Here is a 12,477-nt window from a genome sequence, read left to right as displayed (position 1 = left end):
TGGAGGGATCGGTTTGTTTGGGATTTAGAGGTTGGTTTAGAATTCGTTTTGTTTTGTTTTGGGGGGTATTGGTGGGGGGATAGGTTAGAATGAAAGCGAAACGATTTTGCAAGCTCAGTCCGCCGGCATCTTCTTTCGCCCCTGACTTCCTGCGGCTCCGGGCGAGGGCGGGCTCCCCCGGCCACCTTCGGACCCCGCCGCTGTGTGCCAGCTTCGTTCCCAGCCGAAATTTGAAAGGGGGAACCCCGCCAGATAGACTGGAGAACCCCAGCAGCCGACACGGAACGCCCGCGGAGGAGGAAGAACGAGGTTGAGGATGGCGGCGCTGGTGGCAGGCAACCGACGTCCCTCCTCTGCGCTCCCGGTCGGGGCCGCGGTCCTCGCGCTGGGGCCAGCCAGCCGCCGCCCCGAGGGGTCTCGTTCTCGCCGATGCTGAGCTCCATGCCTGTGGCCCCCGCCCCTGTTGCGCCCGGAGCTCAGCCACAGATGTCCAGCCACAATTCTCGGTTGGCCGCAGACTTATACAAGAATTGCGTTTGGACAATCAGTGGCGAAGCCCCTGAGTTCAGGGCCACGGTTTCCTGCGGAATTCCGCTTTGCTCCTTAAAAGCGCCAGACCAGGAGATCTCTGGAGCTCCGATTCAGACCACCTCGCAGGCGCTCAGCGGTCGCGGCCCATCCCGCGGTAAGGTGTACGAGCAAGCACGAGGATCCTGACCCTGCTTGGGGATCCCCATTGCCCCCGGCGGGTTTCCATCGATCGCGGCCCGGGGTCCCCAGAGTAGCCGGCGTTGGGTCTCTGCGCCGCCCCAAGTCGAGGGGAATCTCCTCTGTCAGGCCCGGGGAACCCCGACTCCCCTCTCCCCGCCCCCAGCCTGGGCTTCCCGTGCTAGCCGGGAATCCGGAAAGCAAGGGACCAAGGCTGGGTCGCGTTTCCGAGCCCGGAGTCCGGGCTGCTGGACTCCTGGGTCCCCCGCCCCCCGCCAAGCCCCGCGCACGCACCGGCTCGGGCGCTCTCCGCTTCCCTGTGGCTGAGTCGCGGCTGGGGCGCCGGCGGTAGCGGTGGCGGCGGTGGCCCGGGTGGCGGGGAGCGCTGGAATGCGCCGCTGGGTCACCTGCAGCGCCCCGGGATCCGGGCTGGGAGCCGGGCGGGTTGGCGAGGCGCAGGGCTGAACCCGAGCGGGCGCCTCTGGCGGCTCGGGGCCGGGGCGGGCTTTTAGTGGGCCGCTCCAACAATACGGGCCTGGCGCGGAGAAAGGGGCTCGGCTGCAATTGGTACTGGATTTGAATAACGCCACGGGGCCATCAATGGTCATTGTGTCGGCGGGTAATGAATCTCCGCTGTCTCTCGGGCTGGCCAGGCAGCTGCAACCTGCGCTCAGGCAGCTCTTAAAGACATAGCGTGCCCCTCCCCAGGGGCCACCCCCCCTCTGCACCGGTGGACCCCTCACCCACCCCCACCCTGCGCCCTCCACTCCTGTTGTCCTGCGTGCTCCCTTGGCCTGATCCCCTTGCCCATCACCCCCTCCCTCCTCCTGGGCCAGGTACCTGCATCTCAGCCCTGCACTCCGGTGGACCTGACTCAGGCCCCTGGCCTTTGCTGAGCTCCCCAAGACTGCTCAGGGAACCCTAGAGTCTTAAGGCCCAAATCTTGTCCCCCATCTCCATTTAAACCTGAGGCCTCAGGAACCGGACCCTGAGGGGGAACAGTCTGGAGGTCAGAGGGTCATCCCCTTAAAAGGCTTTGCTTAGGGATAAGGGAGGAGGGGAGGGGTGCAGTCCCAAATCCTAGGCTGAAGATGCCTTCTCCAGAGACCACACCCCCACTAGGGATCAGGAGACCTCCCCCTCCCCCAATAAAGGACAAGGGCATGATTCCCAGACTCCTGCAGGCTCCAGGAGACCTCCAGTCCAGCAAGGGGTTTGGAGGGTGGGAGTGGGGGAGCAGGTGGGTGTGAGGGTTGTGGAATCTATTAGTGCTTGTCATGGCATTATCTCTTCCACTGGACAGCACACCCATCCGGGAGAGCAGGGGCTCTGTCACAGATCTACTGCACCCACACACGCCTCAAGCTTACACCTCTCCTTCATCCCCATCAGGTCTGACTCAGTCTCCGGTTAAATACATGTCCAGTTTCTCAGTTCCAGAGCTCAGCCTGCCCTTCCCAGGGAATGTCACAGCCTGGAGGAGTGTGTGGCCATTCTTCCCATACAACCTGCACCTGAAGCACTCCTGCTTCTGCCCTGGAATACCCTGAAATGCCCTCCCCTCCTTACCTCCGCGGTCTCTGGGCAGCCCCATGTGCCCCCGTGAACTGAGATTATTGATTTGCCTGCATCTCCTCACTAGAGTAAGAAGTGGATCCTACTGATCTTTGTGCATCCAGGGCCTAGTGCAGTATCCTGTCTCCCACCAACCATTCATTAGATAGCCATTGGTGGTTGCATGCATGCTGACTTAAAAATGAACCATATAACTTGGAGTTACCTACAAAAGTTGAGAAAATATGACTTCTGAGGAGTAATCCTTGAAGTCAGGGTGTTATAGAGAGGGAACCCTGATAATCAGATCTCAACTCCTGGGAATGTGCCTTTTAATAATAACAACAACAGTAACAATAACAAGTGCCACATGTGCCAAGCACTAAGGTGCTTCAAAGATAGTGGCTGGTTGAATCCTCTACAACCCTGGAAAATAGGCACTATTATCAGCCCCATTTTACAGATGAAGAACCTGAGATTGGGGACAGTTAAGTCCCTAGCCCACACTTGGCAAGTGATGGAGCCAAAATTAGAACCCAGAACTGTCAAACTCGCAGGACGCTATGGTTTCCCAGCCCTTACTTAGCAGACACTGACATAAATACATGCCCAAAGTGCAAGGCCCAGGAGACATGGAGTGTCCTTATAAATCAAGCCCCAGCCCAACCAGGTATGAACACAACGAAGCAGGAGAGAGTGGTTTCCGCAGGAGTGGAGAACTCCCAGATCAGGGAACAGGGCAGCTGCATCCTAGGTGGATGGCTCCTCCACCACCACCCCCCGACCAGGGTATCTTAGAGCTACTCAAAACCCTTCAGTCCAGGGCAGAAGAAGGTCATTTCCCCTCACCGTCACCCTTAGGGAACCTGAAGAGCCAAGAAGAATCCTACTGCAAATCTTTGAACAGATATTTATAGAATGCCTACTGTGTGCTGTCAGCAGGTGACAGATGTCCCTAAAGGAGATGACAGTGTGCAGCAGAGGTGGATCATGGGGGGAGGGGGAGCTGCCCCAAGGTACAGTCAGGTAGGTGAAGGCAGCTGGGGTGGGAGGAGGGAAGGGTATGGTGGGGGTGCTGCCCCAAAGCCAGCAAGCAAAAAAGAACTTGGTGAGTCTTGAGAAAGGAAAGAAATTCCATGTGGGGAGAGTACAGAAAGGAAGAGGAAGTGCAAGATAAAGCTGGGGTCGACCCTGCCAGGCTCCATAGGACACCGGGAGCATTAGTGATTTTATTCTTAACACTGTGGGGATCCTGAAAGGTCTGACAAGTTCAGATTTACATTTTTAAAGGTTTGCTGGGGCTGAAGTGTGGAGAATGGCTGGGAAGGGGGGAAGGGGGCGGGGCAGGGGCTAACTGGAAACGGGAGACCAATTAGGCTGTTGCTGGTTTGCAGGTGAGAGATAGTGGTGGCCTGGGTTAGGTGGTGGCGGAGCAGGGTCCCAAGCTGTGTGCTTGTCAGTCTAAATGACCTCCAGCAGGTCACTTAGCGATGAATAGCATTTAGTGAGCATCTGATGTATGCAAGGTATTATGTGTTTGCTGGAGTCTGGAGTGGAATGGAGAGGAGAAAGATGAACAGCCTGATGTTGCCCCTCCAGAAGTAGCCAGCCTGTAGACAATTGAACAGACACCCAAATCCACATCCAGTGGCATTGAAAGGAGCAGAGCCACAGGTAAACACTTGAAGTATTAGCAGCAAAGTATTCTGCATTATAGAAGACCAAGAGGTTCATTCCTACAGGAGGGATGTGGGGAAACTTCCTGGAAGAGGCAGGATTGCCTTGGGCTTCTGGGGCAAATGAATTCCAGTAGACTGAACCTTCCTTACCACCTTTGTGAAGTGGAGCTGATGTGTCTACCCTGCCTCCCTAGAGGTGGATGTAATGTCCTGGGGTTAGTTAAACATACTTTGCATCTGCTTCAAGTAAGATATTATCATTATTTTTCACCACCCTCTACTATGAACACCTGCGTGCATGCCAACCTGTGCATGCTTGGGGTGCACTCAACTATGCCTGGCCTCTGCTCGCTTCCTTCTCCCTTATTAAAACTAACTCTCAGGAAGAAGGTGACAAAGTCGTCCACACTCCCAGGTAAAACTGATGGCCAGTAGCAGACCCTTCCTTCCCACCATGACTGGCATTTTAATAAGGATTTGACCACAGTGCCCAGCACAAAGGGCATGCTTAGTAAATGTTGAATGAATGATGATTTATTGAAGTTAAGATTAAATGGATGAGGGGAGCCAATGTAGCTCAGTGGTTGAGTACCAGCTTCCCACATACGAGGTCCTGGGTTCAATCCCCTCCCTGAAACCTCCAAAAAAAGAAAAAAGAAAAAATTTTTTTCTAGTACATTTAACTGAGAAATGTGTTTTTATTCAACTGTTTTTAGTTTTTAATTGTTTATATTTTCAATTAGTAAATGTACAAAATAAAGTTAAAGATTAAATGGATGGATGGACAAGCAGATAGGTGGATTAAAAAAAAATACTTTGTAATGCTTGAGTAAAAGATGAAATGAATAAAGAATTGATGGTGGACACATGAATGTTTCAGCTAGCCGGCTGAGACTCAAGGTGTGGAATTGAAAGAGTTATTGTGTGTATATATTGGGGGGGGGGCTTAGTTGAAGGGGGTGTCCATCCTGCTGTGGCCCCAATTCTGTGCTTCAAGGCAGACCCAGGACCCAGAGCATGGCAGACAGGTGCCCAGGGAGCAGCTGTGGGGAAAGGTCGGTCGGGCTCCTACCTCTGTGCTGGGAATATCCAACCCTGGAGTTCCTGCACAGCATGTTTCAGTTTATAAAAGGTTTTGGTTTATATGAGGTGAGTGAAGGCAGCACAGAGAAGCCTTCCAATCCAGAGCAGCCACCTTCACTTGCCCACCACACTCTCCACTAGCAGGTAAGCCTTATCAGGGCAGTGATCATACCTTGTTCATTGCTATATGCCCAGTACTTAGAGAAATGACTGATCCTTAGAAGGTGCTCCATAAATATTAAATGCTTGGGTAAAGGAATAAACAGGCAGATGATGAGAGCTTTGTAATCTGTTAATAGTACCATATATTTCACATTTTTTTGCATCAACACAGCCTTGTCAGAGAAGTATTAGAACTCTCCCTATTTTCCACACAAGGAATCTGAGGCTCAGAGAGAGGAGATGACTTCTTCCAGGTACAGAGCTACTGGTGGCAGAACCAGACCCAAGGCCCATGTTTTTAGGCACTCCACTGTCTGGTCCTTCTCTAGAATTCCAGCATGCGGTGAGGTTGGAAACACTGGGGATTAGGATTTGGGGCTCAGATCTATTGGCTAATTCTATTTAAATAAAATGTCAAGAATAGGCAGATGTATATTATTGAGAAAGTAGATTCCTGGTTGCTAGTGCTGATAAAGGGGTGGCGATTGGGGGAGAATCAGGAGTGGCTGCTAATGGGTACAGGGTTTCCTTATAAGGATATTCTAAAATTGATTGTGAGATGGTTGCACACTCTGTGAATATACTAAAAACCATTGGATTATATATTTTAAATGAGCAAATTGTATGGTATGTGAATTCTATCTCAATAAAGTTTTTATTTTTTTTTTAAAGAGTTGGAGCTCAGGAATCCCACCTCTGCCAATAACCTGCTAGGGCTAGACATGACTTTACGTCTCTAGGCCTCAGTTTCCTCAACAGTAAAATGGGAAAAAATAAAGGACTCACAGGGTTAATGTGAAGACTAAGTGAGAAAATACATATTATTGCCCCCATTTTATCAGGAAAAAAACTCTTAGGACCAGAGAAAGGAAATGACTTGGCCTGTATCGTCCAGCTGATGGTTACAGGTGAGGGACTCAGACCCCTGTCCTGTCTCTTGGCACACTTCTTCTATCATTATCTAGACAGGGTTGATGTCTGTGTGCTCCACTTCTCATCCTTCACCAGCACCACTCTGTTCCATCTTCCACCTTCTCTGGCTTGGACTCTTATCTCCCCACTGCTCATGCCCAGAGCACAACTGAGGTAGCACTGTCCCCCCAGAGCACAGGACGTCCTCGCCCCCAGTCCCCACCCTGCTCCCCTCCTGGGGCCATGATGCTGTCTTGCTTTTGCTTGTAATAAAGAAAATATCTCAGCTCCCCTTCTGTGGTTGCTTGGCAACCCCAAAGGGGGGGGTGGGATGGAAGGGGAGGAGGGAAGGGGGAGGACTCTGGAGCCAATCTGGAGACAAAGAGTAGGATTTGGGTGACATGGAGCCTGTTCTTAGTGGTAACCTGGCCTGGCTGGGGTGGTGGATGGAGGCTGGGGGCTTCCCCCACCCCAGTGTCTCACACCAATAAATATGGATTAGGGAAATGGGCAGAGTTTTTCCCACGGGCCTGAAAGGCCACATCTGACCTTTCTACCCGCTTTATGTACCAACGTGACAGTCAGAGAGAGCAAAGAGCAGGACCCCCTGAGATGCCCCCCTCCCCCATGGCCTTCTGACTTCGAGAAACTTTTCACCCTCCTCCTCCTACCCAACCCCAGACCAGGTCTCAGCCCCGCCTGCGCCTCTGTCCCAGGATTGAGGAAGAGACTGGTTTGGAGGAGGGGGTCAGGAGCTCCAGGCTCGGTGTCTGCCTCAGGCTCTGCCCACCCTGACTGGCACAGAGCCAGCAGCGCGGGCAGCGATCAACATCTGTCAAGGCCCTTCCTGCCTCCTGTACCAGTCTTCGGCTCCTTGGTTCCCTGTCCTGCCCCCCTCTGCCCTCTCTGGCCCCCTTTCTGCCTGGCGCCTCCTCCACTGAGAGCGCCCCCCCGCCCAATTTCTCTCCTTTCCCATCACTCTCTTCTCTACTTTGTTTCACTCTTTCTTCCTTCTCCGGGATGGACTGTCTTCGCTCAGTCCCCTCTACTTCTCCGTACCCCGCCCCCCACCAAACTAGGAATCCTCATGGCTGACGTGGCTGAAGTCCCGCAGAGAAGATGGCAGGAAGGGGTGTGAAGGAGAGAAGGGTGGGGGCAGTGATCTCTCTCCCTGGTTCCCTGGCTCACTGGCCACCGGCTGGGGGTGGAGACCAGCGGCTCTGAATGGAGGCAGTGTAGAGACAGGAAAAGCAAACACCTCAGCCTGGGCCACGCTTTCCTGCTTGGTGAGAGTAGGGGAGGATGGGGCAGGGGCCTGCGCTCATCCCAGCCTCCCCGATCTGCCCTCTCCCCACTCCTGAAGACCCCACCGTCTCTGTAAGGGCAGTGGCATTAAAGACTGGGGACAAGCCCTCCAGGAACACCTTTGCCCAAATCTCTCCCTGCCCCTCTGCCCAACCCCTGGCCAGTGCCCTTCCTGCCCAGCAGATGCCAGGGAAATCTGTGGCCGGGAAGGGCGGTCTGGGATCTGAGTGCCCGTCTGAGCAGCCCTTAGCAGCAGGAACTGGGCAGGGAAATCACTTTGTGGCAGACGTGCCCGGCAATACCATCCGCCTCCTGGGCCCAATGCAGAACCAAAATTCTCTGCCTGGGTGAGTGCTCCCCTGGTCCCACAGCCGGGCAGTGAGGGAGGGGGCGGCTGTCCTTGGTGGGGCTTCCTGGAACCCCCTTTTGCTCCATGAGTCCCCAAGCTTCAGCCCCATTTTCATTTTCTGTCCTGTCTTGTTCTCTGTGGCTCATGTGTCACTGGTGGTTAGGTGAGAGGGGCAGAAAGGATGGTCAGAGAAGCTAGAGGGTGAAGTCTGGGGACGAGGGAGGCAGGAGGGACTGGAGCCTGGGGTGTGAGACTCCTGGGTTCCAAGCCAACTTTTTTATTAGACTTGTGGAATCACTGAGGCTCATGTGATGGTATCCTCTTTTTTTTAATTTTTAAAAATATATATATTTAAAAGATACTTAGATTACATAAATGTTACATAAAAAATAGGGATTTCCATATGCCCTACTCCCTACACCTCCCACATTTTCCCATAGTTTCCTCTTAATACTTCAGATTCCAGAAGGCTTTTGGAACGAGCTCAGGGAGGGGTAGCAACTAATCCTGGGTGGCACAGCCAGTTGGTGATGGTGCTGGGACTCAAACCCACAGGGCCTCCTTACAAGGCCAAGGGCAGTACTGTTTGTGCTCCGGAAGTCGCTCCTGACCATCTCTCTCCTTCCACATCTACAGTTTAGTCTCTCTAGATTTAAGGGGCCTGAGTAGTGGGGAGCAGATCTAGCCATTTCCATCCTCTCTCCAGGCACCATGCCCATGGCCAAGCCTTGTTGCAGGAGCAACCCCTGCCTGGGAGTCAGAGAAGCTGCAACTCTTCTTTCAGAGTCCCTGAGAGCCACAGACAGTCTTTGTCTTACAGAGAGCAATGACCCCTTTTCTCTTGGTGTCTAACCATAGTCCCTCACGCTGTATTTAAAGCCCAACCACTTCCCAGAAAGCAAATGCAAAGGTGACTGTATGCCCCAATATCCCAGCAGTCCCCATCTTGAGGTATCCTGGTACATGGGACCTGACTGGGAAGAATTAGCCAAATAGAAACAGGAAAAGGCAGGCCTCAGTCAGGCACTGTTCTAAGGCTTTCCAGGAACCTCAGTGAATAGTCGCCACTGTCCTGAGGTGGTTGAGTTAGACAGATTGGAAAACTGAGGCACCAAGAGTTAACTAACTTGCCCATGGAGTCAGAGCTGGGATTTAAACCATTGTATGGTTCGAAAGCCAGAACCCTTAAATGTTCTCTTCTCCCTCCAATTCATAGGAGGTCTCCACTAAAGGTCATTGTGGTCATTCCCCTGCACCTGTGCATCTGCCCAGGCCAAGCTCTGCTCACAAACAAGAATCAATCTAGTTTTTAAAGGCACCTGCTCCAAGGATGGAATTCCCCCTGGGGGTAATCAGACATTTATTTATTCATAGCCTTCTGGCTGGGAGGGGAGGCCCTCCCACCCAGAAGTCACCGGTGGGTGGGTGTCCAGCTGCCTCGGTGTGCCTCACGCTTTCCTACTGGGATATAATCAAGAGTGAAAAGCCTCGCCTCCAGTCTTGGCTCCTGGACAAGTGACTCAACTTTCCTGAGCCTCAGTTTCTCAACTGTAAAGTGGGATTCATTATATGCCTGCTTTGTGTGGTCAATGAGGATTAAATGAGAAAAGGGGACGAGTCCCAGAAAAGGCTTAGTGAGCACAGTTACTGGCACACGGGAAATGCCCAGAATGAAGTAGTAAATACTTCTCATAGCCTATCATCATCATTTTATGGAAACCCTTCTGCCCACAGATCAGAACCTCCTGCGTTGGGCCTCGTAGTTTAGCCTCCTCATTACAGTAGCAAAACGGAGGCCCAAAGCGGGGAAGGATTTGCTCAGTTCATGGTGGGGCAGGAAGTAGCCCTCAAGCCCTCTGGTTCCCAGTTGAATTCCCCCATCTCTTCTTTACCCCCTTCCCACCTCATAGCCTCCCAGCTCGCCCAGAGGCCAGGGCCCTGGCACCCAGTCCTGCCAGGGCAGAGCCCCAGGAGAAAAACCAGCAGCAGTTGGAGGAGTAGGCCCAGAGGCCCGGGCGGGCATTCTCAGCCTGGCCCTTTGTCTGCTGCTTTGTGATGGTAAGTGCTGCTCTTAAATCAGTTCTGTGACACTGTTATTGTTGCCCAGGGCGCAAAGAGTCTAAACTTTTCCTCCTGAGGTCAAGAATGTGGCCGGTCCCCAAGCGCCCCAGGCCTGGGTGGCTGGGGGTGGGGCTGAGGCCTCACCCTGGGCTGGGGCGAGATGTAGGGGGGAGGGGGTCAGCCGGGAACAAAACGCTTTGAAATGCCTCCTCTCCATCACTGCCAACATTGTCAGCTGCCCGCGGGGGGCCTGGCACCGCCTCGCAGGGGCTCCGGCCCCCAGCCCTGGCCAGGCCCGGCCCAGCATCTGAAAATGGACAGAAGGTTATTGTCCCTTCCCGCAGCCCTTTGTCTGCCCCAGTTCCAGATGTCTAGGCTGGGACCAGGGAACTGACCCATGGTAGGCAGGGGGGAGGGGACAAAGGGGGAGAGCACGGGTCACTGCGTCCTGAGGGGTCGTTCCCAGACCCTGAAATCCCACCCAGTGGCAGCCAAGTCACCTTCTAGGGTCTCAGCCCTGGAATTGTCCTTGTCCTCATCCCTGTCCCCCTACCCGCATCTACACCCGACCAGGGTTCTAGCCTACTGTGATCTTGGGCAAATCATGCCACCTCTTCCAACTTGCTTTCCCTATCTGGGGCCAGACTGGGATCCATTCATTCACAAGTAATGACAGAACCCTTCTATATGCCAGCCCTGTGCCAGGCATGGGGAGCATGGGTGGGCCACTCAGATCCTTCCAGAGAGTTACTAATAGTCTCACAATAGTAAAAGGCAACATTTTCATCCATTTCCTCTGGGGATGGTACTAGGCTAATCACGTTACCTGCATTATCTCATCATTTTCACAACAAATCAAAGACATAGGTATTGTTCTCATCTCCATTGCCTAGCTTTGGAGACATGCTGACCACTGACTGCTGACCAGATGGTAAAGTCACTTGCCCAAAGCCAGGAAGCCAGGGACACAGCAGAGCAGGGATTCTGGCCTGGCTGACCCAACCCAGCCACCAGGAAGAGCAATAACCTGATAATAAATACCTGGAAGGTGCTGAGGGCAAAGCCTGGCGTGGCCTTAGCGCTCGGCACAGAAGAGCTAATGGTCTTGTTAATTCCATTTATCCATGTTCCCATTTCACAGATGAGGGTACAAGTGAGGCGCAACATTTACCTCTTCGAAGGAACCCCATATCTGCCTCTCACCTGGGGTCACCTGAGGACAAGGGGGATGGGCTAGCAGTTGTTGAGGGGGATGGGTAGCAATGTTCTGTCTTCCTGGGGTCTCTAGAAATCTCCTGACTCCTGCTACTCCTGTGGGGACTAGGGGGGAAGGGGACCGAAGGGATGGGGACTAGGTGGGGAAAGGGGCTGCCTGGGCCCAGAGGAGTTAACAGGTCTGAGGCCCTGGCCCAGCAGGGCTGCCACGCTGCAGCCAGCTGCAATGGTTTTTAGCAGAGGAGCCAGGGCTACTTCCTAATGGGCAAAACAGCTGGCTGCCCAGGAAAAACAGCTGGCCTGGTCCCAGCCTCCTAAGGACAGAAGCAGAGCCTTAGAGGAGGACAGCTTATCTGGGGTTCTAGGAGAGGAAGGAATGAACAAGGAGGAGAGGGTGGTCCTTAGAGGCATGTGTGGGTGTTGGGTGGGACCCCCGGAGATGAGGGGGGCGTGTTCAAATTCCTGGTGTAGGTGCCAGGATATACTAGGTCTAAGCAGAATGGGCAGGGATGTCTCCAGCTGGAATTTGGGGTTTCAGTTGACCCTCGAGCAGGAAAGATGAGACGGAGGGGGGCAGAGAGTGGATAAACCTCCACCCAGCTCTGGGTCTTTTTGGAACTGGGCTTGAAACCTGAGGTGGAGAAGGAGCCCACACTGGGCTCCTGGACTCCCATCTGCCGAGCTGCACCCAGAACCAGGAGCAAGGCATGGGCCCATCCTCTGGCCAGGATCCTGGGCCCCCTTGGCCACAAAGCAGAACAGGGGCCCAGAGAGCCCCCAACTCAAGAGACGTGAAGTTGGCAGCCGGTAAGAACTCCATCCAAGCATCTTCCCCACCTTAGACCCCCCATTCCCAGCCTGCTTGGCTGCTCAGCTGCCAGGCTGTGGAGACCCCAACCCCGGGGCTCTGTCTGGGCCCTGGGCACCTCCCTACTGCCCCCATCCATTGGCAGGGCAGCAGCACCGGGGACCTCGCATGAGGCTGAGCAGGGTAGCAGAGGGTTACTAGCCAGAGCCACTTGCCTGGGCTCCTGACTCTCAAGTCCCACGGACCCAGGCATCCCTAATTTCTCTCTGACCAAGGGAGCTCCTCTAACCCACCTCCCTAACCTCTGGGAATAGGGGGCCGGCCCCCACCTGGGGGTGTGCCCAGCCTCAGCGCCCTCTCCCTGGTGAAGATCCATGCTACAGAGGCTTTGCCAGTGGGCCTGCCTTGGAGCTGAGGCTCCCAAAGGGAAGAAGGTGGTATGGAGGGGCACAACGCTTCCAGGGTCTGCCTTTCTAGAAGCTAAAGTGAAGCCTGAGACGTGTGCGCCACTACCTGGCTTTATCTAGAACTACAGTGCCTGAGGGAGGGGAGTGAGGATGCTGTGGGAGGAGAACCCGACCGCCTGCTAGGTGTTTGTCTAGGTCCGGTCCTAGTCAGCCAGAGGGTCCTAACAGTCATTT

The 12,477-nt window shown here is 54.0% G+C and overlaps 1 protein-coding gene across 7 annotated transcripts in view; it reads left to right on the top strand.

Moving 5' to 3' along the window:
- Positions 1 to 90: 90 nt before the first annotated feature.
- CERCAM (cerebral endothelial cell adhesion molecule) overlaps positions 91 to 12,477 on the top strand; it is a 32,594-nt gene continuing 20,207 nt past the window's right edge. Inside the window, exons 1-3 of one of the 7 annotated variants that reach the window (XM_058302314.2) lie at positions 7,373 to 7,750; positions 8,969 to 9,100; positions 9,663 to 9,810. The gene's annotated coding sequence lies outside the window, so the exon portion shown is untranslated. Of the gene's footprint in view, positions 686 to 7,256; positions 7,751 to 8,968; positions 9,101 to 9,662; positions 9,811 to 11,240; positions 11,836 to 12,477 lie in introns of those variants that run through there. The other 6 variants (XM_023587244.3, XM_058302313.2, XM_058302319.2 and 3 more) reach the window with 6 other exon arrangements.

The sequence above is a fragment of the Dasypus novemcinctus genome, chromosome 8 (genome assembly GCF_030445035.2).
Source record: "Dasypus novemcinctus isolate mDasNov1 chromosome 8, mDasNov1.1.hap2, whole genome shotgun sequence".
Taxonomy (NCBI): domain Eukaryota; kingdom Metazoa; phylum Chordata; class Mammalia; order Cingulata; family Dasypodidae; genus Dasypus; species Dasypus novemcinctus.
Note: the sequence above shows the minus strand (reverse complement) of the source record. Positions and strands in the feature narration are given on the sequence as shown.